The sequence below is a fragment of the Cavia porcellus genome, unplaced genomic scaffold (genome assembly GCF_034190915.1).
Source record: "Cavia porcellus strain 051 isolate PalLab524CR breed Dunkin Hartley unplaced genomic scaffold, mCavPor4.1 scaffold_57, whole genome shotgun sequence".
NCBI lineage: Eukaryota > Metazoa > Chordata > Mammalia > Rodentia > Caviidae > Cavia > Cavia porcellus.
Window position 1 is genome coordinate 3994921 of NW_026947540.1, and position 7619 is coordinate 4002539.

Consider the following 7619-nt stretch of genomic DNA (forward strand, 5'->3'; position numbering starts at 1 on the left):
ACCCAAACCCTAACCCTAACCTTAATCCTAACCCTAACCTGAACTTCTCACCCTGACCCTAACGCTAACCCTAAACCTAACCCTAAACTTAATCCTAAACTCTAACCCTAATATTGATCTGAACGTGAACACCAATCATAACACAAGCCTTAACCCTAAACCTTACCTCTAACCTTAACCCAAACCCTATCCTGAACACTCTAACCTTAACCCTAACCCTAACCCTGACACAACCCCTAATGCCAAACCATAATCTTAACCCTAACTCTAACGCTAACACTAAGCCCAAATCTAACGCATATCCTAACCCTAAACCTGTCTAAAACTAACCCTAACCCTACCGCTAACACTACCCTATAACCCTAATATTAATTATAACCCTAAATCTAAACCAAACTCTAATCCTAACCCTAAACCTAACAATAACATCTAAAACTAATCCTAACACTAACCCTCACCCTAACACTAAATTTAACTTCTAACCCTAACCTTAAGCCTAACCCTAAACCTCAATCTAAACCTAACACTAATCCTAATGACAAAACCTAATCGTAACCCTAACCCTAACCCTAGCACTAACCCTAACCATAAACTAACACTAACTGTAAAAGTAATACTAACCCTATCCCTAACACCTAACACCGAACCCTAACCCTAACCCTAACACTAACCCTAACCTAATCGTAACCCTAATGCTTACCATAATCCAAAGCCTAACCATAACCCTATATCTAACACCTAACCTCTAAACCTAACCTAACCCTAACCATAAACCATAACCCTAACACTAAAACTAATCATAAACCTAACCCTAACCCTAAACTTAACACTAAATTTATCTTCTAAACCTAACCCTAAGCCTAACCTGAAACCTCAAACTAACCCTAACCCTAAGGACAAACCCTAATCCTAACCCTAACCCTAACCCTAGCACTAACCCTGTTTTAACCTAACCCTAACCGTAACCCTAACACTAACCCTATCCCTAACATCTAACCCCTAAAAAAACCTTAACCCTAACCCTAACCCTAACCCTAACCCTAACCCTAACACTAACCCTAACCCTAACCCTAACTGTAATGAGATGCCTAACCATAACACTATTTCTAACACCTAACCTCAATACGTAACCCAAACCATAACCCTAACCTTTACCCCAACCGTAACACTAACCCTAAACCTAACCCTAAACCTAACTCTAACCCGAACCCTAAACCTAACACTAACCCTAACACTAACCTTAATCCTAACAGTTATCCTATCCATAAACCTAACTTTAAACCTAAACCCAACCCTAGCCCTAAGCCTAACACTAACCCTAACCCTAAACCTAACTCTAACCCTAACCGTATCCCAAAAGCCTAACCCAAAACTTAACACTATCCCTAAACCTAACCATAACCCTAACTCTAATCCTAACTCTAACACAAACCTAACTTCTAACCCTCACCCGAAATCTAACCCTGAACGCCAACTTAACCCTAAACCTAACCAAAACCCTATAGCTAACTTCCAACCCTAAACCTAACCCCAAACCTAAGCTTCAACCCAAAGGCGAACGCTAATGCTAACATCTAAGCCTAATCCTATCCCTAACCCTAACCATAGTCCTAACTCCAAATCTAACGCTAACTTCTAACCATAATCCTAACCCTAAACCTAACCCTAACACTAACCCTAAAGCTAACCCTAACTATAAATTGAACAGTAACCCTAACCCTAACCCAAATCTAAACATAACCCTAAACTCAAAACCTAAAGTTAACGCTAACCTTAACCCTAACACTTAACCTTAACTCTAACCCAAACACTATCCCTAACCCTAACCCTATCCCTAAACCAAACCCTATCCCTAAACCTAACCCTAACCCTAATCCTAGCCCTAACACTATCCCTAAACAGAACACGAAACCTAACCCTTAGCCTAACCCTAAACATTAAACCTAAACCTATGTCTAACCCTAACCATAAAACGAACCTCCAACCCTAACCTTAACCCGAGCCCAAACCTTAACCATAACCCTAACCCTAAACCTAAACATAACCTCTAAACCTAACCCTAACCCTAACGCTCTAAGCCTACCCTTACCCCTACCCCTAACCATAACCCTAATCCTAAACAGTATTGCCAAACCATAATCCTAAAACTAACCCTAATCCATACTACTAACCGTAACCCTAAAACTAAAATTAACCTTAACCCCAACCCCAAACCTAACCCTATCACAAATCCTAAACCTGTCTAACCATAACCCTTAAACCTAAACCTAACCCTAACCATAAAACTACCCTATAACACTAAACTTTATCCTAAACCTAACCCGAAACCTAATCATAACCATAACACTAACCCTAACCATAAACACTAAAACTAACACTAACCCTAACCAAAACACTAACCCTATCCATAACCCTAATCCATACCACTAGACCTAACCCTAAACCTAAAACTAACTCTAACCCTAACACCACACCTAACCCTAACCCTAAACATAACCATAACATCTAACCCTTACCCCAACCCTAACCCTAACCCTAACCATAATCCAAACACTAACCCTCACTCTAAACCCATCCTCTAACCGTAATACTAACCCTTATACTATCCTTAAACCTAACCCTAAACCTAAAACTAACCCTAAACCTAACTCTAAACCTAAACCTAAAACTGACCATAACCGTAAGCCAAAACCCTAACCCTAACCCTAAGACTATCTGTAACCCTAACTTACCACTAAACCTAACCCTAACACTAAACTCGAACCGTAACCCTAATCCTAAACCTAACCTTAAACCTAACCCTAACCCAAACTTCTAACCCTAATCCTAACCCTAACCCTAACTCTAACCCAAACCCTAAGCCTAACCTGTAACTGTAACAATAATCTGAACACGAACACTGACCATAATCCTAAACCTAACACTAACCCTAACCCTAACCTCTAACCCTAGCACAAACACTAACACTAACACTCTAACCCTAAACCTAACCCTAAGTTTAACCCTAACCCAAACCCTAAAAGTAACCCTAACCCTAACCCATATCATAAACCTAACCCTAACACTAATGTTAACCCTAAGTCTAACACTATCCCTAACACCAACTCTAAGCCTAAAACTAACCTCTAATCCTAACCTTAATTATAAACCTAAACCTAAACCTAATGCCAAGCCTAACTTCTAACACTAACCATAAACCTAAACCTAAACCTAACCCTAACCCTAATTCTAACACTAACCTCTATCTCTAACCTTAATTATAACGCTAAACCTAACCCTAACCTTGACCCTAAACCTAAGCCTAACCCTAGCCCTAACCCTAACTAACCCCTATCCTAACCCTAAGCCTGTCTAATACTAACCCTAATCATTCTTATTTTATTACTCATTTACGTTCTCATTCTCAGTTACCTGGACCATTAGTATCAGGTAATAGAGCAGTAGATTCTTTAGTTATGTTTACTACACCTGTTAAAGAACATCAATTTAATCATGCTGGACATCTACATTTTAAATACAAGATACACTTTAGAGAAGCTAAACAAATTGTAAAAGCCTGCCCTATTTGTAGGCCGTTACATTTAAAAATCATTCCCTCTGGTGTCAATCCTAGAGGACCTCAACCTAATGAGTTATGGCAAATGGATGTTACACATGTGCCTTCTTTTGGCCGGCTTTCTTATGTGTATGTAACCATTGATACCTATTCTTCATTTCTATGGGCCACTGCCCAACTAGGAGAATCCACTAAAAATGTTATTATACATTTATTGGAGACTTTTGCAGTTATGGGAATTCCCTCTAAAATCAAAACAGATAATGGACCCACTTATACTAGCAAAACATTTAAACAGTTTTGTGATCTCCATAATATCATTCATGTTACAGGGATTGAATATAATCCCCAGGGTCAAGCTATTGTTAAAAGAGCACATGGCACTCTTAAGTTGCAAATAAAAAAATTAGAAAGGAGGAGTCAGGAGGATATTCAGATACCAATACTGTTTAAATTGCAAAACAGTCCAAAAACATTGCTGCATCAGGTACTGTTTATTTTAAATTTTCTCAATTTACCACAAGGTAAAATATTAACAAGGGCTGAAAGACATTTCGAACAGCAGCAACAACCATATGTGATTAATGAGCCTATTTGGACTAAAACAGCCCCAGAGTCAGAATGGGAGAAAGGCACATTGCTTTATAAGGGGAGAGTTTTGGTTTTATCTCCACAGAACATGGAATTCAACAATGGGTCCCAGGATGATGGATCAAGATCCGCGCCTCGAGGCCCTCTTCGCCAATCCCGGAGACAACTCCCCGAGGAACCGTATCCTATGAGGCGAGCTCGAAACCAGCTAGAGGATAAAGATGATGAACCGGTCCCTATTGCAACCATGGCCAGATTACAGCTAAGAAATTCCCGCCGCCATTCAAAGCGACCAAATTTAAACCCTCTCCCTACATGGGGACAAATAAAGAAATTGACCCAACAAGGGCAACGGCTTGTCCTCCAAACAGGGAAGCCTTTAAACCCTGAAAATTTGTTTTTAGCTTTATGTGCCTTGCTCACCATTACATCGGGGACTGAGGTACCCCAACATTCTTATTGGGCTTATATTCCAAATCCCCCTTTACTGGAACCTGTAGTATGGGGAACTATTGATATATCACTATATACAACACCAAGGGAAATTTTGTCAGCACCGTGGGCTGATTTAACCCCCCATAATCAGGATGATGCAACATTGTTCAATTTTACTTATTATGGCAATCAAAGGCCTATTTGTATTGGGGAACCACCTTGCATCCCTCTGGGATGGCAGTATTGGATTCAACATGGAATAAAAGCAGGCAGCAAAAGGACAAGGCTTCAAGCTTTGGCTGCTCAAACTTTTAATGTTACCTGGAAAAATTTAACAGTGCCTGATAAAAACACATATCCTGTATGCCCTTATTTCACTTATAATATTTCTTATAATCCCATAATTTGGCAACAATGTATGGGAAAGTTTACTAAAAATATTGATGGGTATATTATTTGGGGACCATTTGGAAAATTTGTTAATGGATGTGCTGAATGGAATGAGACAAGATGTAATCTCTCTGTTATATATAGTCTTCCAGATCCGAAGAACATAACTCATGGAGCTCCCGTCTTCCCTCAAAAGACACATCTCCTATGGTGGGGAGACGGTGGAATCGCCAATCCTGCTGTTGCAGCTGAAGTGTACCCTCATAATCTCCAAAATCACATTTGGAAGATTCCAGCCACTATGCAACCTGTAACCTTGTACAATGTTTCCTATTCAGGAACTAGTCAATCTGTATCTACTACTTATAATTTTATTAAGTTTATGATGTATAATGTTACTGTTTGTGCACCTCTGCCTTATGTCTTTTTAGTAGGAGCTTTTAATTTTACACATTTTTCTTGTACTTGTTTAAAATGTAAATTGTTTACCTGTTTAAATAGCACATTGAATTTCACTAAGCCTTACACAGTTATTCTTTTGCAACAAAAAACTCATATTTGGTTACCTGTGAATCTAACTCGACCATGGTCTCAGGACCCAGTAATCTCTGTTACTACTGAATTTTTTCAACGTCTGTTAAAACGTACAAAAAGATTTATTGGAATAGTGGTCGCTGTATTGTTGAGTCTGATAACTGTGGCATCTTTAGCAGTAGTCTCAGGAATATCTTTACAAACCTCTTTACAAGAAAAACATGTTGTGGAACAATGGCATGAGAATTCTCATGAACTTTGGTTAACCCAATGGCAAATAAATGCTAAACTACAACAGAAAATAGACCTTCTTAAACAAACAGTTGAATGGATGGGAAGAAAAATATTGGCTCTTCAGCATCAAGTGTTTTTAAAATGTAATTGGAATTCAACTACTTTCTGTATAACACAACGACCTTATAATCAAACAAAACATGAATGGGAGATGATTAAAATGTATCTAAATGGAAACACTTCTGCCCAGGAGGAAATAGAATCTTTGCATAATCAAATTGACCAAGATTTTTCAAAGAACAATGATGATGAATCTCTGGCACAATTTGCTCAATTGCTTGCCCATTCCTGGAAGGGCTGGATCCTAAAGGAATTTGGAAGAGCTTCACCCACACTTTAAGCGGCAAGGGACTTAGCTTAATTATAGCTCTCATTGCCATAGTTCTTGTGTATTTTTACTGTATAAGACAAAATGCTACAAATAATCTGGTCTTATGGAAATTATTCTTAAAAAATATAAAGGGAGGAAGTGTGGAGGATGAAGAGTTACTCTGAGGCTCTGGCCCCCTCGTGACCCTCCATAAACAATAGCCCCCAGTATGCAGGACAGAGATGGGACGGGAAGGCCCAAATCCCAGTGTGGAAAAATGTTCTCCCCTCTAACTCATACTGTGTGACTTGAGTTTGTTTGCAGAGTCATGGGGAGGTGGCCGACCTTCAGGTGGCTAGAAAGTACAAACATCATTAAAGAGCATTCTTGAGCTAATTGGAGTGCATTCTTGGGATAATTGGATTCCTCCTGGGTTAGTGTGGTAAGACGAACTGTTTTTGCTTGTTTAACTTAGAGAGTAGAGATAAACGTTGGAGTTGGTCACAAATCTTGTTACAAAGAATGCTTTTTCAAGATAATTGCCTGGGTTCTGTTTTACTATATAGGATCCCTGAAATAAAGACTTAGTGTGCAGTTGCAATCTCTGTTTCTCTCTGCTGCTTCTTCTCTGTGCTGCTCTGCCTGTGTCCCAACTTGGTGTGTGTGTGTGAGCCCCTCCCGGGGTCCAGAGTGCACTAGACACTCATGACACTATCCATATCACTTAACCCCTAACCCTAACCCTAAACGTAACACTAACACTAACACTAACACTAACACTAACACTAACGCTAAAACTAATGCTGACACTAACCCTAAACCTAACCCTAACCCTAATCCTAACCCTAACTTCTAATCTCTAACACTAAACCTAGCCCTAAACCTAAACCTATCCATAACCCTAACCGTAACACTAAACCCTATCACTAACCCTAACCCTATCCCTTACACCTAACCCGTAACCCTAATTCTAAACCTAAAACTAACCCTAAACTAAACACTAAACCTAACGCTAACCCTAACGCTAACCATAAACCTAATCATAACCCTAACCCTAACCGTAAACCCTAACCCTAACCCTAACCTAACCCTAACTCTAACTTTAACCCCAATTCCTAACCCTAACGCTGAGGATCACCATAACCCTAACCCTAACCCTAAACCCAACTCTAACCTTGTCTAATCCTAACCCTAACCCTAACCCGAACCCTAACACTACACCTAATGCTAATCCCAAATCTTAACCCTAAGCATAACACTAACCCTAAACCTAACGCTAACCCTAACCCTAATGCTAATCCTAAGACCAAAGCAATCACTAACACTAACCCTAACCTCTAACCCTAACCCTAACCCTAACTCTAAACCTAAAGCTAAACCTTACACTAACATTAACCTTAACCCTAATACTAACCCTAACACTAAACACTAACCCTAACCCTAACACTAACCTTGAACCTAAAACTAACACTAAGACTAACCTTAAACCTTTCCCTAACCATAAGCATA